This window comes from Protopterus annectens, chromosome 6.part0 (assembly GCF_019279795.1).
Source record: "Protopterus annectens isolate FY-2018-M chromosome 6.part0, PAN1.0, whole genome shotgun sequence".
Lineage (NCBI taxonomy): Eukaryota > Metazoa > Chordata > Ceratodontiformes > Protopteridae > Protopterus > Protopterus annectens.
Genome location: NC_056737.1, coordinates 1,873,683,002 through 1,873,710,175, shown reverse-complemented (window position 1 = coordinate 1,873,710,175; position 27,174 = coordinate 1,873,683,002).

The following is a 27,174-nucleotide window of genomic DNA, read 5'->3' as shown; positions in this document are numbered from 1 at the left end:
ATAGCTGAATTTAATCCTAAATAAACACCAAAGCAAACTTTAAATTACATTAATACTATAGATATAAAATGTAATTTTTGACTTTAATTGCATGAAAAATTTTCCTTTTCGAGGATATAAAACTGTCTTACCAAAAATTTCATGTGTGTGTGTCTTTTTGTCACTATCTCTCTAAAGCCTTAATATTTAGTAAACATTTAATAGAACATGCATCATTAATGCCAGGATAGTTGTAGGCATTAGTTTTCAGCTGCCATAAAAGTTCAGATTCTTGCAACTTCAAGTACCATGGCCCCCCTCTAGGGTTTCTTTCCACTTTTTCCACAACATTAAACAAAAAACTATGAGAGTCATTGTCCATTATGTGCTTAGCCAAAGCACTGGATGAATTTTTTCTAGAAATGGCATATAAATGCTCATAAATTCTATTCTTGAGCAACCTTTCGGTTTTACCGAAATAATAAGCAGGACATTCTCTACATCTAGCAAGGTAAACAACTCCTTGGGTCTCACAGTTAAACTTGCCATTAATGTAGTATCTAGACCCCCTTATCGTAAAATTAGACCCTATTTGTATGTGTTTGCAATATTTACATCGGCCACATTTAAACATGCCTTTATTCATTTTATAAGGTCTAATAGAATACTCAAATAGATTTTTCGTAGAAGGGGCACCTTTATAGACTACTTTTAAATTAGAACCCACTAGGGACTGTAATTTTCTATCTTGCATTAGTAATTCCCAATTACTTTGTAGAATGTTTCTTACTTGTGGGGAATACTGGTTAAACTGTGTTATAAACCCAACACTATAGTTCGTATTGTTGTTGTTATGGTTGGTAGAGTCTTGGTTGGTATTTTCAAGCTCACCATTACTGATGTTAATATCACCATTTTTATCATTTATGTCGGTTGGTATCCGTTATATAATGGTCGAATATTCCTTCCTTCCTTTTATTTTTAACTTCTAGAAAAACCATGTTCAAAAGTTTATGGGGTAACCTCTATTTTCAAACATTTCCCAAAGAGTTCTACATTCTTCTTTGAAACCTTCCTCTGTAGAACACATGGGGAAGCTCGAGCAGTTGCCCTTTACAACCCCTTCTTTTGAAAGTAGGGTGGCAACTCGTGAAATGTAGAAAGAGTTACTGTATGTTGGTTTACGGTATATTTTTGTATTAAAAACATTATTTATACTGTCTTTACTGATGTTAATATCTAAAAATCAATAGATGTCTCCCCAATTTCGTGTGTAAATTCAAGAAAAGTAAATTAATTCATTTCACTTATTAACTCAGTTATTTTGTCTCTCCCACATTTTGCTATCATTAGAATATCATCTTGATAGCGTGTGTATTTAATAATGGTGTCTTGGAATAACTTGTGTGGAAAAGGAGAGTTTTTTCCCAAAGGCCATGACGGTGTTTGAAACTACGCCAACAGGGGAACCCATCACACCCTGTGGTTTGTAAATAGATGTCTTTCCCAAACATAAAATAGTTGTTAGCCAAAACAATCTCTAGGATGGAAATAATGAGGTCCACGTGAGTCCCAAGACACTTTTTTTGTAATAGAAATTCACGTGTCCACTCTAAACCTATTTCATGAGGGATGACGGTATAAAGATTTTTGACATCAGCTGTTACAAATATTAATTCATTTTGAAAAGGGATATTGTTAAGGCTCTTTAGGACATGCCACGAGTCCTTACATATCTGACCCTCGGTCTTAAGGAATTCCTTAAGTTGGTTGTCTGCCCATTTGGCACAGGAATAAGTAATAGAATTCCGGCCGTCTATTATGGGCCTAAATGGGGGGTTATAGAAATTTTTATGTAATTTTGGGATGCCAAATAACACCGGGGTGATGGGTGCCTCCATGGAAAAATACTGATATAAGTCTAATGTGATGCTTCCTTCTATAAAAAGTTCACTTAAAAGATCTTTAATTTTTCTATAGGCTTGATTAAAAAAATTAAAGATCTTTTAAGTGAACTTTTTATAGAAGGAAGCATTACATTAGACTTATATCAATCTTTATACCGTCATGGCCTTTTGGGAAAAAACTCTCCTTTTTCCACACAAGTTATTCCAAGACACCATTATTAAATACACACGCTATCAAGATGATATTCTAATGATAGCAAAATGTGGGAGAGACAAAATAACTGAGTTAATAAGTGAAATGAATTCATTTACTTCTTTTCTTGAATTTACACACGAAATTGGGGAGACATCTATTGATTTTTTAGATATTAACATCAGTAAAGACAGTATAAATAATGTTTTTAATACAAAAATATACCGTAAACCAACATACAGTAACTCTTTTCTACATTTCACGAGTTGCCACCTACTTTCAAAAGAAGGGGTTGTAAAAGGGCAACTTGTTCGAGCTTCCCGTATGTGTTCTACAGAGGAAGGTTTCAAAGAAGAATGTAGAACTCTTTGGGAAATGTTTGAAAATAGAGGTTACGCCCATAAACTTTTGAACATGGTGTTTCTAGAAGTTAAAATAAAAGGAAGGAAGGAATATTGACCATTATATAACGGGATACCAACCGACATAAATGATAAAAATGGTGATATTAACATCAGTAATGGTGAGCTTGAAAATACCAACCAAGACTCTACCAACCATAACAACAACAATACGAACTATAGTGTTGGGTTTATAACACAGTTTAACCAGTATTCCCACAAGTAAGAACATTCTACAAAGTAATTGGGAATTACTAATGCAAGATAGAAAATTACAGTCCCTAGTGGGTTCTAATTTAAAAGTAGTCTATAAAGGCCCCTTCTACGAAAATCTATTTGAGTATTCTATTAGACCTTATAAAATGAATAAAGGCATGTTTAAATGTGGCATGTAAATATTGCAAACACATACAAATAGGGTCTAATTTTACGATAAGGGGGTCTAGATACTACATTAATGGCAAGTTTAACTGTGAGACCCAAGGAGTTGTTTACCTTGCTAGATGTAGAGAATGTCCTGCTTATTATTTCGGTAAAACCGAAAGGTTGCTCAGAATAGAATTTATGAGCATTTATATGCCATTTCTAGAAAAAATTCATCCAATGCTTTGGCTAAGCACATAATGGACAATGACTCTCATAGTTTTTTGTTTAATGTTGTGGAAAAGTGAAAGAAACCTAGAGGGGGGCCATGGTACTTGAAGTTGCAAGAATCTGAACTTTTATGGCAGCTGAAAACTAATGCCTACAACTATCCTGGCATTAATGATGCATGTTCTATTAAATGTTTACTAAATATTAAGGCTTTAGAGAGATAGTGACAAAAAGACACACACACATGAAATTTTTGGTAAGACAGTTTTATATCCTCGAAAAGGAAAATTTTTCATGCAATTAAAGTCAAAAATTACATTTTATATCTATAGTATTAATGTAATTTAAAGTTTGCTTTGGTGTTTATTTAGGATTAAATTCAGCTATATATAGTACTATTATTATTATTTTTTAATTTTGTATAGAATAGATATTATTAATATAAAATGTATTTAATTTTAATACATACATAGATAGTGTTTGGTAATGTTAGGTTGTGATGAATTTGTATATGAATAATTTTATATAAATATTTTTGTTGAATGTGTTTTTAAGTCAACTTTTGGTTGCTGCATTGTTGACTTAATTGGATGAATTAATTCAATTATCTAATCAATTGTGGGTTTGGTTTAAGTACTTTGTACCATATATATAAAAATGTAAGGTGCTTTATTTTACTTTGTCTGAAGAAGTGCAGGCAGTGTCCTGCATGAAAGCGCTAACTAAGTAAAAGTTTTGGATTTTATCGACTGGCGTTATTTGTTTAAGCCTCTGTTTTATTTTCTTTCTGAGTTTGTGATTTGAATTTTGTTTTATGTCACACAAGCAGCACAGACAGCAATAGTTACTGTATCCTCCATATATTCAGCCCATTGTGTCTCTATATTGGCAATCTATCTACAGATATCCTGCAGAAACAGTTTACAAGGTATAGCTGTAGCACACAAAACCCTGAACTGGAGTCCAACCCTCCCTGGAATGGATGCACACACTAAATATAGAAGGTCATACTGGGCATTCTCCTACACTTAGAGAAATGAAGCCCATGTCTCACAACACAATGAGAAATGAAGCCCATGTCTCACAACACAGTGGACTACAGATATCAGTTATTTGCCAATGTCTGTGCACAGACACCAAATTGTACACCATTGATACTTCACAAACACAAACTGGATAGGAATACTCACACATATCTAAGGCCAACATATTATAATGTCAAACATAACACACAGAGAGACATGGGGAAGAGAAAGATGGAAAGCCACAGAGAGACTCCCATCATGTGGTCTGTCCCATCCACTACACATCCCATTGGCCTATATCACATGATGTGCTGATGTCATTCACTGTAGAAATACCTTTGGTTAGCCCTCAGCCCTATAGTCTTAGTGGTGCTTGTAATAACTGTGTAACACTACAGTACAAATAGGTATCCATGTAGCAGTTGTAATCTCAGTCCTGTCAAATGTAAAGTTGTGTGTGAGTGTGAGTGTGTGTGTGTGTGTGTGTGTGTGTGTGTGTGTGTGTGTGTGTGTGTGTGTGTGTGTGTGTGTGTGTGTGTGTGTGTGTGTGTGTGATTCCAGATTAATGTGGTTGAGGCCATTCACACTCACTAAACTTCCCTTGCCTCTCCTTCAGCATGTCACTCACCTTCATAGATACCCTTGGACAACTGTCTAACATATAAGCTTTTTGGTGCTTGTGATAACTGTGTAATACTATAGTGTAGCAAACTAGTCAGATAGGAGTTCCAATCTTGATCCTGGCAACTGTTTAAATGTGAACAAGTGCGTATATCCTTGTAAAGGTCTGATTTTGTGGCCATTCACACTTACAACACTTCCCATACCCCTCCTTTAGCACTGCTGCTGATGTGACTCACCTTCAAAGATACCGTTGCACAGCTGTTCCACATGTAAGCTCCGTGGCATGTGCAAAAAATGCATATATATATATATATATATATATATATATATATATATATATATATATAAATATGTCCGTACTTCAAAGATTTTGGCCCCATTTACACCCAGTACACATCTCAGTGCTTGACTTTAGCAGTCCTGCAGATATCATTCACCTTAGAAGTACCTGTTGGCAACCCTAAACCATGTAAGGTGTGTGGTGCATGTGGTAAATGCATAACCAAAATGGTCCAGAACGATAGTCTGATAGAAGTTTGAATCTCACTCCTGGTGAATGTCTGTGTAAAGTAAAACATTTTGTGGAATCTCTCACCCACTACATCACCCAATGCCAGTATTTACAAGGGCTGGTGATGCTCCTCACCTTAGAAGTACCTTGGGACAGCATACATTCTATAAGCTCTGTGGTGTGGATGATAAGTGCGTAACACTGTAGTAATAATACATAGTTAGGTAGGGGTTCAAAACTCAGTACTGGCAAGTTTCTGTGTCTGTCATCAGTACCCTGTGTGGGGGTTGGTGTGATTGTGTAATAACAGGATCCATTGGTGGGTATGTTTTGCAAAATTATTATGTTGAGGACCTGGTATATGTCCCAATGTCCACATTACAAGGCCAATCATCATAGAGGTTGCTGTAGACAATCCACAGCCCTAAATGTCTAGTGCCATGTGCAATGACTACTTGTCAGTATGGATTAGTGAACGATATAGGCAACCCTTCTAATACTCAGAGACCACTCTCCACCCACGAATCATACAGACACACTTGGCTAGGCAACTACCACTATATCGTTAGTTCCCCTGCATATTGCCTCACCGATAATACACACAGTGTGATTGCAGTGGACTACATGCCTGTTGACCACAACAGTGCCACTGACATCAGAAAGTACTTTGATGTGTTACATCTCCTGACTGATTGTGTGTTATCTAGCAAGTAAAAGGACATGGCACCCTGTTCCATCCCCTCAGTAGCCCAATCAATGTGTACAGTGGCCTTTTTGCCATGTTCCCCACTGGATGCCTGCAACAACTGTACACTTTGCAAATGTACCCCACAAAGGGAATACCATACCTTATACACATGCCTTGTATAGACAGACACCAGTAACGCCAATGAATACCTGTATCATATTGTCAATGTAGGTGCAATCACTACCTCAGTTACATAGTCAGGTCTCATGAAATGAGGTTAAGAATGCTACATTAGAAGATACCAATCTGGCCACACAACATGCCCCAGAGACCTCAAGCACACTTCCACACTTCAAAGAACATGCATGCGGGACATCTGCACAACCCAGACACTATTCATGTCATGGAATAAAAATCACATAGATGGGAAGCAGTGCACATCACCGGCCACCCACAAAAGAAATCTGGATAAGTGGATGGGGAATACAATACCCAGCCCTGGGGACCACTCCATTGACTACACTCCTGAATCACACTGGGGACTATTTTCATGTGGCCTGATGTCAGGGTATTCCCTTGGGCTAGCTGTGTAGAGCCTTCAGGCCCATTCACCTACTACACACCTGTGAAGCAATGGACCTATGGATCTTAGTACTGGCAATGTGTGTGCGTGTGTTTGTGTGTGTGTGTGTGTGTGTGTGTGTGTGTGTGTGTGTGTGTGTGTGTGTGTGTGTGTGTGTGTGTGTGTGTGTGTGTGTGTGTGTGTGTGTGTGTGTGTGTGTGTGTGTGTGTGAAACCCAGTGTGTTTGGTTGATGAATATCCCCTGTGGTTGTGGTTATTAGCAATCAGAGGTGTGTCCAAACCAGAACATGTAACATTCTCCATTCTACAACAGATTATGTAAATCAACATATACCTATGTACAACCCTCAGTCCTATAATCAATGAGGCATATGCAATCACTGTGTTACAGACTGGTGATTACTGTGCATATACTCTACCCTGCCTATGACATGGTGGATGTGTTACCACACTACCATACCCCATGGCCTTGCTGCAGGGCCACATCCTGGTGACACACAGATGCCTAGAATGGAAATGAGATACAGCACGTGAAAACACATTTACTCAGCACTTCACTTGTGGGGGAAGAGGGGTAAAGCTGGCACTGAATATGTTGCCAAGACTGTGGCCAATATCTATTGTGTCAGGATAGGTATTAGCATTGTGCAGTAACTCGCAGCACTTGTGTTTAATGCTGTCAAGGTTGTTGATGTAACTATCAAAGGCTGTTGTGACTGTCGCCAGTGTCTGCTGCATCTCTGCTGCCATAGATGCCTGTCAGGGATTCCATGAGGGACCCAAAGTTGTGTTTCAGGCTAATAAGGGATTTCAACAGTCATGGAACACCACCTTTCCCCTGCAAAAGTGTCCTCCTTCTGATGTACACATTAGTAATGGGAAGGGACCATCACATTGTCTTCCAGTGTTTGGAGGACAGTGTCTGGTTTATGTTGGCTCTGGCTAGTACCATGCATTCATCTACCTGTTTGTACAGTGTCTATGTGTATGATTCCACAGTCATGCAGCTATTTCCCATTGCCATGGGTTAGTGAAGACATCTACCCCTGTTTTCATGGCTGCAAAGTCAGCTTTGGAGAGGTTCTGCCAGGTGGTTATCTTTGTGGGGGTTGTGGCTGACATGTTGAGTTCCATGTTGACTACAGCCTGTGTGAATCTCACCATGCAGGGTTTGACATCTGTGGATGAGCAACTGTCCCATATTTAACTAGTCAATACAGGTCAAGGTTGTTGCATCTTCTACCAGGAGTCAGTATGAGCTGGTCTAGGGCAATGGAAATGATTAATCCCAGAAGTGTTGGGCCACTGCATTGGTGCTTGGCTACATTCCCCAGGTGATGGAGGTATAGTTGAAGACTCATACTATGTCAGCGTTGCATTGGACCATCATAGATGGCAGGGTGTTGGGGAATGTGCATTGACAGTCTAGGGACATAGATGTGGACCCATAGCAGGCTATGGTCTGCATTGCACTATTACCCCAAGGCAGTTGTACCAGAAGTATCTCCAATGGCTTATGATGGGATCCTAGTCTGGAGGTGTTCCTATCCATAATGAACATGGAGACAACATTACCTGTAGAGGTGTGGTGTGGTCCATGTTTGGGGGAGGACAGCTGTGGAATGCATCATAGCCTGGTACAGCAGGTCTGCTGTCTGCTGCTGTGAACCACCTCTCCATTACAGCAGACATGTGTCTTCCATCCAGTGACTGGTATGAGTGACTGCATCCTGACAGTCAGATGTCCACTGTTGAACAGCACGGTCCTCAGATTGCATACATGTGTAGCAGTTATGGTGGTAATAACATTAGGAACACTGTCTAATACGGCACCATAGAGGTGCCAAGACACTTAGCCAGTACCTGGCAACCCAGCAGTGACAGATGTAGGACATCTGTGGCAAGTCATTCAGTTCTGTCAAGCATGTCATCCCAAGCAGAGAAGTTCTGGATCCCCTGAGAATGACACATGACAAGTAAGCCAATGTTGCAGTCAATCATCTGTTGATAGTACCGCAGCATCATTCTGGGTGACAGCGGTACACTGATCAGGGTTACTGTCACACCTGCCTGGACCACATAATCAGAGAGTTCAACCATGTCTCCTGTCATGTAGTCTAAGGAGGTGTGTCCCAAGTCATTCACAACCACATGGGTATGGAGTAATACTCGTAGTTGTTGTGGAGTGACATGACTAGCTGTGTCATTTGTTAGATGCTGGCATGTGATAGATATTTGGCTGTTACCTGCTCCATATTCAACTTAGTGAGTGGGATGTGTGTGCTTCAGTACTGAGTTACCCATGATCACTGTATTGTGCAAGGTGTTTATCCTTAGGAGCTTAGGTTGAGGGCACACTGTGTAGATTAAATATGTGTCCCTTGGCATGTGCCATGTCATGGTGTCTGAGTGGGTGTCTGCCTTTCTGGTCTGTGCTGTTTGGGTAAATGTCAACTGAGTGCCTCTGGGAAGGTGGGTGTGTAGCTTTTCACTGTATGTCATGGCTGTCAAAGTGGGTGTCATGGTGAGCTACGTATTCCACATGGTGTGCTGCAGGTGTTGATGTTATCCTCTTGACCTGCTAGTCCAGTCTTTGCTGGAAAGTGCATATGTCCACATTGGGTGATATATGGGTAACCCTCACAGGTCTGAGTGTTTGGAGTTTAGTGGGGAGGTTTGTCTGTGTACATGAGACAGTTGCAACAGTGCCCTAGAATGGACAAGTGCACCAGGTTAATGGATGAAAGCACAGATAACTGCCCTTCAAACATGCCAGTAAGGGTGGAAATAACTAGTAAGTACTGGGGCTAAATCTGTGATGAATGAGTACTGCTGATGGCTCCTAGGTATGCCACACTTCTTGATACAATAACCTGGTGAACTACCAAGCCATAATGCTAGAAGTGCAAGACAGGAAGAACTAGCATGATGTATGGGTGGAACAGAATGCAGACTGTCTGCCACTTGTAATACTTTACCACAGCTGTGCAGTTATCTGCAGCTTTGGCCATGTGAAAGTTCAGTAAGCTCTGTAGTGCATGTGGTAACTGAGCAACACTATAGTAGACATACCTAGATAGGCATGAGTTCTATCCCCAATTCTGGCATGTGTGTATAAATCATGTACTTTCTGTCTCATACCATTTTTGTCCTGTGTACTACCCTTTACACTTCCCTTCACTCTAATTTAGTAGACCTGTTGATGTCATCCACCTTAGAAGTACATTTGAAGGAGGTGGGAATGCATAAGCTCTGTAGTGTGTCTGATAACTGTGTAGTACTATAGTAAGAATACCTAGATATCCAAAAGTTCTAATCCCAATACTGGCAAGTGTGTGTGTGAATCATGTACTGTCATGGCTCATACCATTTTTGACCTGTGTACTACCCTTTACATTTCCCTTCACTCCAATTTAGTAGACCTCTTGCTGTCATCCACCTTAGAAGTACCTTTGGGTGAGATATAAATGTATAAGCTCTGTGGCATGTCTGATTGTGTAGCACTATAGTAGTAATACCTAGATAGACAAGAGTTCTAATCCCAATACTGGCAAGTGTGTGTATGTATGTGTGTGAATCCTATACTGTCTGGCTCATGCCATTTTTGACATGTGTACTTTGCACTTTCCCTCACTCCAGTTTATTAGACCTGCTGATGTCATCCACCTTAGAAGTACCTTTGGAAGAGGTGGAAATGCATATGTTCTGTGGCGCATCTCATAACTGTGTAGCACCATAGTAAGAATACCTAGATAGGCAAGAGTTCTATTCCTAATGCTAGCAACTGTTTGTGGGTGAGGATTATATCTTGTGTGGCTCATACCATTTTGATGTGTATACCATACACAGCAGGTGACCACCTCCCACTGCCATTACTTTATATAATGTGGTTAAAGCATCTGCCTCACATGCAGCAGGTTAAACCATTGTAGAGTCCTCTGTACAGATGTGTCTGGAATATCCACATGCTTGAAACCTATATGTGGTTGGACGTGATCTGTGCACCTTAACAATGCCCATGTATGTGATATTATAGCCAAATAGGCCACAGTGAGTGGTGTACTGACACATATGGCAGCATGAGGTATCATACCTAACTGAAACATCATGCTGATCTGCTGCCCTCACAAGTGGCCAGCCTTGTAAGTACCATACATGAGTCCAGATGCTTGGTTTTACAAGTGAACTGTACCTGTTATGGGTCACATTAAAGGCTGGCAGAGGTGTGGACTGTCATACCATGGTCCTAATTAGTATGTAACAGAAGCATCTTGCATCTTAAGAGGGGTCTGTACACAATTTGTATCCACTGTATACTAGTAATGTGTCACGCATGACCCTACCTTAGGCCATTTGTCCAGCACAATTTGCTGGCCTCTGTCCAGATGTCTTGGCACTGATAAGTTGTGAGGTATGCTACAGGAATGTTGAATTAATGTCAGATAAGCCCCAGTGGTGACCACTGTGATGCAATACAGCTAAGCCCAGCACAAGTGAACATGCACAACAAGCAATATAGCTATTGTATAAAGCAATATAGCTATTACTGATGGTTGTGTGCATGCTAAATTGCATGCACTTCACATGCCTGGGGTATTACCAGGCAACAACAGAATAATGTCATAATCACCAGCTTCAGGCTGCCATCCCATATGCAGACCAGAGAGTCCTAGGTAATTGTGAGAGGGAGTTATTGTCAGCAGATGCACTTGTGGTCTTGGTACAGGGTGGATGCAGCATGTCTGCACATCTACAGCACTAACTGCAATAATACACAATGTCCTGCCCTCACCATAGATGTGCACCTCTGTGCATTAGAAAACCCCATCAACAACTACAGTCGGACCTAACACATGCATGCAGATACAATACAGATACATATATGTCTGATACATTAGTGTACATATCCCCACTGGGCCCTTACCTCCACGCTGCTCATCCAGTGTGTATATGCAACCCACCTACACAATGCTTCCCTCAGCTTCATGACTTCTGCATTCAGCATGTGGCCCACGTGTGGTGAGGAGCTCCTCGGTGGTGTCAGTGGGGGCTGGATGTCTGGGCCCCCACCTATGGCTAGCTGGTCCCTCGCTACAGCAGCATCTCATTGATGGGCATGGCATTTGAGGTCAGTGGCTCGATGCTGCACATGCTCATAGGTTCTGCTGTGCAGGCTGGCATCATTTTCCCTATGACCACACTGTTCCACAGGGCAGTCCTGTCCTGCACATCTTCTGCTCTCCATCCAAATGACAGGGCATAATGTCCAATCAAATATTGGGTGATGATGTCTGTTTCCCCAACAGTGAATGCTGGTAGGCAAGCACTCTGCATGTTACCTGGAAGCCATAAAGAGGAAAAAGGTCACAGGACCTCATACGGTTGTCAAAATGCACAACAGTGGATATTTCTTGCAAATAATCCACACTGCACCAAAAATCTTCAAGCTATCATGGCTATAGCAGGTTGCGTTACACACCTGTCCCTGAGCTATCTTATTCCCCCCAGTCTTGGACACTTGATTGCATAATTCTCTACCTGCCATTCATTTCTGTCATAAACATATTGTACAACAAAAAGAGGAAACTGTTGCAGAAATGGGGGAATTTCCAGGATGCAAAATACTCTCTTACCAGCTACAGTAATAGGCAGAGATCCCTCATAACATCCACCAAAGCTAGTTATGAGTATAATATAGCCAAAGATGCCAAAGACAACTGCAAGCCGTTCCATAGCTATGTGAGGAATCTAAATGGCAATGCTCAGAACTGCTGTGAGCTACAACAGGATGGTATTAAATCTACTGCTCCCAGGGATATTGCCAATATCCTGGCAGATCTATTCAGTACCAAATGTACCTCCCTCCCAACCTCCAAAGGGCCCATCTCAACACGGATAGATTGCCATATTCCAGTAATAATGGCCACATAGTTAAAAACCACACTCTACAGAGCTATGACAACAGCAGCCATGGGACCAGTCAGCATCCTGGGCTGTGTACTACATGAGCTACAAACTGAACTGGCACCTCACCTATGTGCCATGTCTAATCATAGCCACACCTCAGGCTTTGTGCCCACTGTGTAGTGCACAGTTACAGTTATCCCAGTCCACAAGGGGGGATCCACCTTGGGTCCTGGGAACTACAGCCCTAACAGTATGACGTGCCTGATCTGCAAGGCCATGGAATGTATTATCATGGAAATTAAAACAAAGGCATTGGCAAGCTGCAAACACTGGACCCTAACCAGGTTGGGTTTGTGAAAGGCCGATCATGTCACCTCCACCTGAACAACTGTGAATCCATCTCCAGAGCCATGGACGAAAGTAAGGCGGTTCATACATCCTATCTGGACCTCGTCAAGCCCTTCAACAAGATCCTCCAGTCTGTAATCATAGATAAATGTATCAAGATGGCCATTAATCCTAATGTCACCTGATGGGCTGCCAACTGCTGTACTGACACAACCCACACTGTAAATGTAGGCTGACACCTACCTGAGTCCTAGACAAGTGACAATTGGAGTACCTTAGGGTTCAGTCCTGGCACTGCCCTTGTTTGGCATCTACTGCTCTCAAGTACAGTCCAACAGTAAGGGACACCGGCAAACAAAGGTCGCAGATGACTGAACACTGGGAGCCAATACTGAATCCCCACATGGTGAGGATATTCTACAGAAGGGTCTTACAGAAAGATATGCTTGGTGCCTGAGCCATGGCTACAAGATCAATGCCAAGAAATATATAGTTATCCCCATTGGGAAGGGACATGTACCTGTGAAGTACCACATAGGTGGCAGTACACTAAACACCTAAAGTGTGATAACAGACTTAGGGACACAGGTGGACAATGTTTTCACCTTGGATAACCACATCGCCACAACAGTCAGGAAATCCACCTATGTGGCACACCTCCCACTAAGGGCTTTACATCCAGGAAGAGGAGGCCATTGTACCACTGTAGGCATCTCTCAGTAGACCCAGTACATACTACAATGGCCTGTTACACATGAACCTCACAAGACATCTGCAACAAGTAGAGAGGCTGAAGACATACCTCACAAAATGATCACAGGCCTAAACCAGATGCCCTCTGCTGACCGTTTGAAAATCATCCAGCTATACTCTGTCATGTATTGTGTTTTCAAAGGTGATCTCTGCTTAACATACCATGCCATGTCAAACCCACAGCTGTTGGACATGCTACACTTATAGAATTCCAAACCCTCACAGCCACATGCTGCAGGGATCCAAATTCTGTCATCACAATGAACATTACATGCAGGAGGGATGTGTTCCTGACCCAGAGACTTCCCAGACTCTGGAATAGACTGCCAATACATGTCAAACAGAGTGCCTCTTTGGCCCTCTTCAAAATGAACCTGGACAATTGGATGGGAGATAGGACATTTACCCCAGGGATCATGTCAGCTACCCTGCTAGACAGGTGTGCAGAGAAGTAAATATTGTGGGAAATCATAGCAAGAGAATTCTCATGGCTAGGCATGTATAGGCCCTAGGACCCATACACTAGTATCGACATATGACCCTATGAACATATGGACTACAGTTTCCATTGCCCAACCTTGGCAAGGTTGCTGATGTCATTCACTTTGAAATACACCTTTGGGGAAGGAGTAACTCAATACATTCTGTGGTGTATTATGTAACTGTGTAATGCTGTAGTGTGGTATACAAGTTAGGTGGGAGTTCTATTCCCAGACATGACAAGTGTGGATGTTTACTTTTCTGAGTAGGGAGCAATGGTTTTGAGGCCATTCACAGTCACTACAACCTCCATTGCCCTTCTTTGGCAAGCCTGCTGATGTCATTCACTTTGAAATACACCTTTGGCGAAAGAGTAGCCATATATTGTGTGTGGTGTGTCCTATAACTGTGTAATGCTATAGTATGATATACTAGTAAGGTAGGAATTCAATTCCCTGACATGGCACGTGTGGATGTTTCTTTGTCTGTGTAGGGAGCAATGCTTTTGATGCCATCCACAGTCACTACAAACTGCATTGCCCTTCTTTGGCAAGCCTGTTGATGTCATTCACTTAATACACCTTTTGGGAAAGAGTAGCCCCATAATCACCATGGCACGTACTATAACTGCATAATGCTGTAGTGTGATGTACTAGTTAGGTAGGAGTTCCAGTCTCAGACATGGCAACTGTAAGACTTGGTGTGTGTTTGTCATTCATATTCTGTGTGGGGGTGGCTGTCAGAGAGTACCAACTGGACTCATTGTGGAGTGAGTTTTGCAAATTTCTTGTATGGTGGGCCTATTATACGTCACAGTGTCCACGTTACAAGGATACCAGATGTCAAACAGCAGAGAGGCTGGGGTTGACAATACGTACCCCTACATGTGACATCAAGGCCTGGTGAACAATTTAGGCAACCCTAGTATTACCCAGAGAGCACTTTCTATTCATGTCTCATATACAAACACACTAGGCTAGGCAACAACCACTATGTTGGTAGTTCCCTGCATATTGCCCACAGATAGTAACCATGGTGTGATTGCAGCAGACTACAGAAGGCATGGCATCCTGTCCCATCACTACAATAGACACATAATTGCCTACAGTGCTCCTTCACTATGTTCCCCACTGGATGCCTGTAACAACTGTAGTGCCAGCAAATGTAACCCACAAAGGATATACCATGCCTTATACACATGCCCTGTACGGACAGATGCCACTGACACCAGGGAATACCTGTATCATGCTGTCAATATAGGTGCAGAGTCAACCTGGTGTCCATTGCCAGTTCCCACCACATGAGGCCAGGAATGGCACATCTGATGATAACAATCTGTGTACACAACATGCCACAGACACCCCAGGTATACTTCCACATGTCACTGAACATGCATGTGGGACGTGCACATCCCAGACACTGTCCATGCCATGGACTATAGAACACATACATGGCAAGCATTGTACAGCACTGGCCACCAACAATAGTAACCCAGATGACTGGATGGTGAATACAATGCCCACCTGTGTGGGACATTCCAGACACTACAGCCTTGAGCCACACTGCAGACCATTTTCATGTGGCCTGATGCCAAGGTATACCTTTTACCTAGCCTTGTACAGCCTTCTGGCACAGTCAACCACTACACACATGTGAAGCAATGCACCCATGCATGTCAGTACTGGCAAACTGTGTCTATGTGTGTGTGGAGTATAATGATTTTGATGCCATTCGCGCTCACTACAACTCCCATTGGCCTACTGAAGCATGCCTTCAGATGCCAGACACCTTCACATACCCTTTCCCCATATATCATCCTGATAACTCCTGTGGTGCATGTGATACCTGTGTATTATTGTATTGTGGCAAACTAGCTGGTTAGGAAGTCTACTCCTGACCCTGCCAACTGTGATAATGTCAAAAAACACAACTGTAGATTTCACACTTAAGGTCCAGTTTCACAGCAAATTCCAACAGCAAAAACCAACTATCCAGATCACCAGGCTGATAGAAAACCTGAAAGCGCTAACCTACTGCATTTTATTAAACTACTGTTTTCTATCAGCCTAGTGGTCCAGATCATCTGTTTGTAACTGTGATAATGTGTGTGAGTCCCTGTGAGAATGTGCCTGTGTAGACGCTGACACCTGTTCATATGGACAGGCATGTGTACTATGCCTACCTTATCCCTCCTTTATCACTGCTGCAGATGTCACTAACCATCAGATATACCTTTGGACAGTTCCCAATATGTAAGCTCTGTGGCACATGCAATAACTGCACAAGCATGTGATCGCAAGACATAGTCAAGCAGGGTTTTGAAAACCCCATAGTGGTAAGTGTGTGACACAAACATGCTTAGTATTTACTCTACCACCCCCTACCTGTCTTACTTTGTCTCTGTCTGTCTCTCTCGCTCCCTCTCTGGTAGATGTGGAGAAGTACACATGCTTTGCTTAGGCAGCAGCTTGTGTTTTGTAAGTGATGCTCATGATCAGCTGATGGCGTCTGCACGAATTGCAGTCCCCCACTAGCTGATTGCATGTAGAACACCTGTGGTAACATTCCCATAGCCAATTGCATGGAAACACACTCCTATACCTAGGAACATCATGTGAGTGTTGGGCCTTTTCATTCACTGTGAGCAAGACCTCAAGTCGGTGTTTGGCAAACAGCATCACAGATGGTATTGGGATATACCTCTAACAACATGCACTGTGGAGACAGGCAAACAAACAGGAGGGAGATGTTCCAGACATGACTGCAGAATGCAAGAGTTGCTCTGCTGTATTTGGAGTAATGTTGGTTTAACAGGGTTTGTGTGGATATGGCTGGTCTACATGATTTAATATGTCACAACAGTGTTATGTGTTTGAGGAAACACCCACCTGTAGGGTTATCTGCAGACTGGGCAGGGTTTGCAGTGTTATGTTTCTTGTGTTACTCACAGATCACTTATCTTAGAACTGCAGAAGCATAGTCTAAGGATTGCAGTCAGTACATGATGACAGCCATGACAGTTACTGACATCATATCCCTCACAGGACATATGTCACAACAAACCCTGTTACAACAGTAAACGTGTGAGGGTATCACAGAAACATGCCAATATTGGCCGAGTGTTTGTGGCTCCAGCCACAATTCTGTCATACTTTGTACATATGTCAGGCTGTAAGAGGTCCATATGTTCTTTACACCATTATTTATTGATATCATACCTGATAACAAGCCAGTCAGATATCAGACTGCTACATATGCTATGTATAGTAGGGGTTATTTCAGAGGACATAACCTGGGCATTCTGTGGTTGTGTATACAGTAGTGGGGCCAGTGTACTTATGGTGATTGTTAACAGCATGTGTATTGCGAATACATACCTTGGTCATTTTACAGACTGTGGTAGATATCATTGTTTTTGGTCCTGTTCTATCTGACATTACATGCTGCTCCAGTGTATAGTACCCTATCAGCTTACATGTTTGTAGGGCCAAACACACATGTGTTCCATACCACAGACAGGCATTGGACCACACTGTGTCGTGACTCAGTATATGTAGGGTTAGTGTGTGAGTGGCACATACGAGGATAGTGTTGATTAGACAGTCCATATAATGTAATATTAAGCTTGCATACCATATGTGGCTGTGGCTGTGTTCACATTGGTTGTGGGTATGCACTTTCACGCAGGTGTCTATAACTCTGTGCTGTGACATGCCTGTTGAGCCTGCTATATTTGCAGGTACATGTGTATTCCCCATACAAAATGTAGACCAGTGTTGTGGCAGTCTGCCTGTAGTTTGCACAGTGCTTTGTTACATGCCTAGCAGCTTAGTGTAATTACCCAGTGTGATATTATGTCCAAATATTTGCAAGAAGTACTGCTTCTGTGCCACCATAACTGTTGTGTATTTCTGACAAAGCAGTGGGATTCTAAACAGATGTATGTCACTAACTACTGAGTAGTATGTGGCTATGTGACCTCTGCTCCACCAGTTATTATGTGTCAGGACAGAGAGGAGTGTGCGAATGCATAAACTGTGTGGGCATATGTAGTCCAGTATTTATGTGATATACCCATGTACATGGCTGTTAACATCCACATTGTCAGGCTTGGTCCACATGTCTTGCACATAGGGGATCTGTGTATACCTCTGGACTGAACAGAGAGTGCCAGACTGTCCACACATATTGGTCATATCTCTGCTGCAGTCCACACGATCATTACTGTGCTATCAGCGGGGCTGTACTATGATGTCCTTAGGATGTCTGTCAGTAACTGATGGCGTATATGTCATTAGCAGATGTGACCTCCCACACACAACATGTCTGTTAAGACAAACCCTGTTACAGTAGTAACAGTCTGCACATATACCTACAATACATACATGACATCCCCTTGCACTAAGAGGTTGAGACTACTGGTGCTGAGGTAGGACTCCACTCCATGTTCTGGACATATGGTAAACATATATATATATAGCCATATATCTATATAGATATATAGTCATATACATATCTACCTATATATATATATATATATATATATATATATATATATATATATACACACACACATATACAAACACATATATATACATACATATACACACACATATATATGTCTACACATAAACAGATATATAGCTATATATGCACATATAGTTATAGGTATCTACATATATATTGACATAGATATACTTGCATAGATATATATGCACATATAGTTATAGATATCTACATATATATCGACAGAAATAGATATATCTGTACATATATGATGTACATACATCTATATATATATATATATATATATATATATATATATATATATATATATATATATATATATATACAGAGAGCTCTATAGATGGCCATATATAGGATGCACTATACAGATGTGTATAAATACAGATATATGAATATATAAGTGTATGTACATGTAGACATATATCTACATATGTATATGTATATATATCCATATCCTTGTCATGTGTAAACATTACTGTTGTGTATACCTGCTCAGATGTATCACACAGTATGTATCTGATATGTGTATATTTAGATATAACAACATATCTGATGCAACAGTAATACTACTAACAAGTACTACACAATTCTAGAAGTCACAGCAATTGTTCAATACGATTCAATATGTGTATTGAAAGATATATCGGAGAAACATCAACCATCTTCACAGCTGTAATGGTGTAGTGGATAACTGTTGTGACTATAGTGTACAGGGTCCTGGGTTCAAGGGCTGTTTATTTTGTTGCTGGGCAGAACAAGGGCTGTTTAAGCAGGTTTGAGCAGTTTTGCACGAAGCTAAGCGATGTTAAGGTATGGGTAAACGTACGGGCGCTTACACTATGTAGGCTTCGCTTACAAGTGCGCAAATGTGCATACCTGTTATATTGCAGCAATTCTGACACCTGCTAAACATGGCTCAGCCCTGGTAACCAGTGCTCACATCCCAGTCTGATAACATAGCAGGGTAATGATATCTGTAATAAGTGCATGTAATGATATGTATATAACATGTGTCTATGTGCTGTCAGTACAGTAGCAAGGGGTGTGAGTGTCATGTCTGGGACACTTGAGTATATATGACCTGAACAATACTCTTATCCATGTGAATGTGTTACATACAAGGGTAATATCCCAGGTTATGTGTCGTCACACTGGCATGTAGTATATCATGCTGTTACTACTGTTGACAGGGCTTTCCCAAGCATGTGTAGACTGCTAATTGTGGTACCGGCAACAAGCACCCCTACATGCATAGAGGGACTCTGAGTCCTCACTGTTGTGTTCCTGGTGTGTCGGCTGTGTATATATCTCCTACTGGATAATGATCTGACATGTGGAAATTAACTGTAGACTACTGTCTGTATAGCACATGTCAGTGAGGGCTGCCAACCTGTCATAATGGCATGCATATTGGTTTCAGACATCTATCTGTCGATACATTCATTCTACTGCATAGCTAGTTGGCAAGATGATGTCTGTCAGTCCCTGTCCAGATGTCACGTATCCAGCTTGGATATGTACAGGCAGCCTATGCGTGACTGACACTGACATGTCTGTCCAGCTGTGTTATAACTGACGCATAAAGTCACAACACCCTATACGCACCACATGCCATGGGCACCTCTGCTACACTACCACAGTCAACAGAACATGCTTGGGTACACGTCTCCAACTCAGACACTAACCATGTTTTGTAATACATGTTGCATACATGTCAACTGGATCATCTCACCAGCCATTTGCAGGAGGCAACCAGAGGATTGCTTGATGCATGTCACTCTCACCCTGAGGGTCACCACAGTGATGTCTGTAGATAGATTACCTGTTGGTATGTGGCAGGTGGCATGATACCACTGTACACACATCCCCTACACTTCCCATCTCTCCATGGACAATAGCCAGGTACACACCTATGACCACTGCAGCGATGCACCCCAGTACTGACAGATGTGTATGTGTGCATTACTGAGGATATCAGTGTCTGTGTGTTAGTACACCTGTAGTTGGGAATACCATGAGGCCCTTCACACCCACCGCAACACCCATTGCCATAGCTAGATGTGGCTGCTGCTGTACCGGACATTACATGTACCCTGTTACACTCCTCTCCCTAAAGGCTACCTGGGCTTTGCAGTACCAGTAAAACACTGTTGTACAAATGGGTTGATTGGCATGGGATACCCATTGAGTTCTGGAAAGTGCATATATGTGTGCATGTGTGTATATCTATAGGGTACAGCATTCCGATGCCACATACTCCTATTACAATATGCATTGCCACACAGTAGTACAAATAGTGATGTTGTTGCCCATAGGGGAGGCATGACAATGCATCACCCTGCTATGCCTGTGGCATGTGCATTAGATTCATATCCCTGTAGTACCACTCTTGGGATGGACAATGGGTTGTATCGCAGTCCTGGTCAATGTGTGATGGTGGGTATGTCAGAGTGTCATCATGGGTTCCAGTATGTACAATATCCACAGTGAGGTGTGGGTGCTGTGTACACTGTCATTACACCATGGTTCACCTGGTACATGTCCCATGTACCACTGTATGGTGACCACTGTCACCATCAACCATACAGGTAACTGATAACACAATCCAGCCCAGTTATGCATGTGCTGTGTGCAGCCTATCTGTAACACATTGGACACACTGGCAAGTTAGTTAGCACTGATAGGCCCATGTCTCATGGATGTGTGTCTGCTATGTGTCTGTTAATGTGTATATGATGGTATGTCATACTATGTATTGTCCATAGACAACCATTACATCTTCCATTACCATACTGTACATGCCTGGGGATGTTCTGCATGTAACATGTAACCCGGAACACACCTCATCCTAAATGCTGTGTGGTGTGTGCAATTAAAGCCACACACATCAGTAGCACTACATACCCAGGTAGGGGGTCTAGTCCCAGTGTTGCCAAGTAAGGGTGTGCATGTATGTGGAAGGATCTACTTCAGATTGCTGAATATACATGTCCCAGGGGGGCACCTGTCCATGTGGCACAGGCAGTAACTGTTATACAGACCTGTGACATGTGTTCAACTGTACCTAGGATATGGTAAAGCCATGGTCTCACCATAGTGCCATACTCCTTGTGATATCACAGCAGACCATCCTCCTGCTGACACATGTACAGCTACAACACAAATGGATAACAGTATGGGGACTATAATCACTTAGTGTTACTAACAGATGTAATGCATCATGGCTGGACAGCTACACTACCTGACATGTAAGTATTAAACATTACTGCTGTCAACATGTTACACAGCAGTACATTGGTATACTATAGTACAGCCACTGTGTGCATCAGAGCCATATTAACATGTCTCTACATCAGTATTATGGATGACAGGGATGTGACACAGATATCATTGTATGCACAGGGTGTGTTGTTGGTTTGCCAGAGACCTAAGGTGGGCCATACATTCGACACCATGTGTTTGGGTGAGGGGTACAAGTTGCTGATATGGGCATGGTGATGTGGTGTGTGTAGGTATGGGGTTGCCCTTGGTGTGCTTGTATAGTGTGTGGGTATGCATGCACACAGTTCTGCCATGTGGCTGCCCTGTACAGATGTTTCTTGGACAGCTGAAGACCATACCTGGCAGGGTGTGCAGTTCACCACCTCTGGCCATGGACATGCGGACTGTGCCTGCCAGAGGTTCCATGGGTACGTCCATGTACTGGCCTCAATGTGATACTCTCCCCTGATGATGACATATATCTGCTGGAACCAGGTCCCTCCTGGGACTGGCCAGGGCCATGTGCATGTGGCCTGCTGTTATGTGGTGTGGACAGCACCTGTTCTGCAGTGCTGTGGCTGGTACTGCCACTACAGGAGGGGCTTGCTGTCCTTGCATATCCACATCGACTGCCAGATGTTGGTGTTGCTGGCCTACATCCAAGCGGCCATCAAACCACTCCCACCACATGTTCTAGCATGGACAATCCACAGTCAATGAGGTCCACCATCTCACCCAACCATCTATCCATGATCTCTGTATAATTACGGATGGCACCTGCAGGTTCATGGATGTTGCCACTTACAGATGAGAATGCAGCCCTCTGAAGCCTCAGACCCTGTCTGGTGTTCAGTTCCATACAAGCCTGTGCCCCCATGACAGTCTGGAACATGCAACTGGTGGTACCAGTTGTGGCACTTCTGCCAGGGGCACAATGACCAGCGGCCCCCCAAGAGCACTCCAGTACATCTGCCTATGTGGTGGCCTGCAGGACATCTGGCTATGCCTGCTGTGTCCAGACACAGCAGCCATAGATACTGCACTCTCTTGTGCACTGCCACCAACAGCCAGCTGTCCCTCTGCTATGGCCACTGGTGATGGGGTATCTATAGGCACTGTGACTGTGTGCGGGGATGGGGAGGATAACAGGGGGGTGTCAAATGATGGTGCAGTTTTGGCCTCTGACAACCCCACCTGTGCTTCAACAAACCTGTCATCATTTTCGGTGTCTGTATGGACACCAACATCAGAGTGCATGCAGGAGGGACCCTGACCCACCTCACTACCTGTGAGGGGAAAGCAAGAAACCCACTTTAAGACCTGTATGGCATTGCATAACAGTACACACATATACACACACTCATACACACACATACACACACACACACACACACACACACACACACACACACACACACACACACACACACACTGAAATTCCATCATAATACCTACCTGCCCCTAAGTTTACAGACTGTCCTAAGTTTATTCATGTACGTTCCCCATTTGCATCACACTTGGAAATATACACTCATTGATACCACTCATTAACGTATAATTCTTCTAAATGTTTAGACAAGTGATCACAACACATGACCTATTACTACATTATCTCTTTGACTTGATTGGAGAAGGTTTTACCAGGAGTCACTGCTGTCATCCAGTGTTCACCCTGGGTATGTCTGGACATCGTGAGCATGACCGCCATATGTTAGCTGCTAATATGGTCACTCAATAATGTCATGCACTGGAGTATCATACATAACTATTGCTCAGTATATGCAAGATCTGCTGCTCAATCTACTTATTATGTGGACAACAGTAATATATGGATACACTCCCTGGTGTTGTCTAGTAATTCTCCAATGTATCTGTAGTGCTGCATATGTGGGTTGTCATTCACCTTTCTGCTGATTGCAATTTTAACAGTATACCTGGTGTCTAGTTTCCCTCCTAATGCATTTTGCATGCTACAGACCTTATTATACTATCAGCTGTCCTGAGATTACATATCAGACAAGTATTCATGGTGTCTCATGTGTCAGTCCATGTCCACGTACTGTACAATTCTAAAGGGAAGTACTGACATATGAACAATCCCACAATCATACATGTGCATACATGGACACACACACACACACACACACACACACACACACACACACACACACACACACACACACACACACACACACACACACACACACACACACACACATGCACATACACATCCTACATGCATCAACCCCCCTCCACTCCACCAGATTGCACTTACAGACAAAATGCCCACACACACACACACACACACACACACACACACACACACACACACACACACACACACACACACACACACCTACAGGTGAGGTTGCACAATGCTAGTACACACAGACCTCCCATTACCCATCTGTCAGCATGCATAACATATGGTACTCAACAGCATGCAGTGCAGCTATAGTTGATCCATGCTAGCAACAGTATACATGTGTGTGATGCATGGCCTGTGTTAGCAGGTGAAGCCCCTTCCCCTGGAAAACACTGCACCCATGTACACAGTATTGCTGTGCACCTGTTCTGCACCCTGCCAAGTACTGTGCACCATACCTCACAGGTGTACACACCATTGCTGAATGTGTATTACTGTGTCAGTTATTTCTGCTCTAATGCTCACAGCCCTTATGTGTTTGTCTGACACATACCAAGGTTGATATGTAGACAGATGTCATTTGTGAATGCCTGATGTCTGATTTACAGATGTTAACATCAGCGGTGCATGTATGACCAATACAATACTATTACACTGACAACCGTCAAACCTTACCATGGCTATGGGGAGTGTAGGTTCATAGGTTCATAGATTAATACTAGGCTAACTGCCCTTGTGGACCATTTTAAGACTAGCAAATTACCCCATGTAAGAATCAAACCCTGCACCTTGTGTCTGTAAGGTAAACACCTTAACCATTGCACCAACCTCCCACCCTACACACCCTTATTGATATTACACCCGCTTCCTTGATATGCCATGGGACCACATCGCTGCATATGTTAACATTATATGAGCCTGATATGTGACATATGTCCTGTACAAAATGCAGTGTGTAAAAATGTGTTAGTTGTGCTGATGCTATCCGTGATGCATACACTTCTTGGGTGCATATGTGTACACACCCTTATCATGATGGTTTGTTGCACCTACTGTTATGTATACTACAGCAGTCACTATTCCTGGCAGGGGTATACTAGAATGGGTCATCTGCATTTGCCAGTATATGGTCAGTCTTCCCTACACATGTCCTCCAACTCTGCATGATTGCAAGGTCAACTCATATGCACATCCCTTGGAGTTCACACACTGCCGTCACTATTGCTGTGGAGTCAGGGTTACATCTGCCGCAGTTCTTGACCCTGACTGTGTGCAGATACAGCCATTCATAGCATCCTTAGGATCCCTGCTGCAAAGCACTGGTGAGTCATGATGACACCCCCTCCCAACCTTCAGCCTTTTGCAGATGCTTGACAACTATAGCCTACACATGCGTGTCAGTTTGCAGTGTCCCAAATCCTGAACACCACATGTACCAGCCTAGTCCCAGCTAATGAATAGCAAACATACAGGTGTACACTGGCACTGGCACAGTACAGATGGGGATGGTGGGCATGAGGTGGGGTGAGGCATTGGTTGTGCAGCACATGTATCTTACATGATACTGTCTGTAGGTTTCCAGCATGGTCTTGGTACACCAGTACAGAGTGCAATGCATAACTTTTGAGGACCTCTTCTGCATGCATACACTACCTGTAGAGAGGCCTGGCTGATGCTTCCTGTGGTACAACTGTGACATCTGATTACCCTAACCCATAGGCCATACGTTTGCAGAGTCTAGGCAATTTTTGGCAGGGGTACTGCACAGCCAGTACTTTTTAGACCTTCCTGCAACCCCCTCAGTGTTGTGGCATGTTACTAGGCAGCCCGCATGACCGGTTTGTTACATGTGACATCATCTGTCTTGGATGGCCATCTGTTTATTTCCTGCACCATTCCTCCCCGATACATCCTTGCCACATGAATAAGTGTCTGCACTGTTTGCCATGGTATATGCAATGGTGAGGTATGGCTACATGTCCAGCTCATGGGTGCTACCTGTTGGGTATGGGGCCCATGCCATGTCATGTAAGATGTGTGCAAGCCACGGCTGCCTCTGTTGCAGGTATTGCGTGATGGCCAAATGTCTTAGACAGCAGACGAATACGTGGTGTGACATTGGAGACATGTACTTGCTGAAAGGTGAATTTCCATGACAAATGCATGCAGTCAGTACTTCAACAGCTGCTTCCACAATATTTTATCTGGAGTGTGTGCACACATATGCTTCCAGTGTTTGTGAAGGTATGTATTCTCCATATTTGCTGCCCTAACCTATGATTCCATATTATACACTCATTGCTCATGTTGGAAACATATTGCAGGGTTTAAGAGTTGTGGACCACAGTATTATGATATGCCATAGTGTAGATCTGTAATAGTTGCCATTGTAATACTGGTATATACACTGTTGTTGCACTGTATAAGGGTGATGCTTCACACATGTCCCTACTGTAGGCCATTTGTCCCACCATTATGTTCATCTCTGTGAGCACATTTTGCAATGACAGGATGTTAGTTATATTGCAGGTGTCTGACATACCCTTCAGATACACCATCATGGTCACCACTGTGACACAGTGCAGTTAACAGCAACAATACATGAACATGTACAGCATGCATTATAGGTAGGTGTGTTAAATGTGTGCATGGAATAAACCATGACCGGTGTATTGGCAAGCCTGAACATAAACCATACTCACCACCTACAGACTGCTGACTTGGAGGGATACAAGAGGGACCTACATAAGTGTATGAGAGATGTGATGTCAGTAGCCACAGCTGTGGCATTGTTACAAGGTGGGTGCAACATTACAGTACATCAACAGTACAAGTCCACAATACTACATCTTATGCACATCTGTTTATTACTACTACACAGTGACAGACTATATATATGTCATCTCACATATGCATGCTCTACCTGTACAGATATGGATGGATATGCAACAGTGGTCTACAGATGTGGCCTTACTTGCACGCTCCTCTGCCAGTGTGTGGGTAACACCTACCTCCACTATGGTCTCTGCCAATTGTTGTGTGTGCAGGCTGGCAGGTGCCATGAGGCTGGCAAGGAGCTCCTCAACACATGTCGGAGGGATGGATGGCATGATCCCCCCTGTTGTGAGGTGATCCCCCTGGACTGCAGCAGCACGCCGATAGCATTGCAAAGCAGATCATTGCAATGATGCCAGACCTGCTCATAACTGCAGTTATGCAGGCTGACATCACTGACCCTGTGGACTAG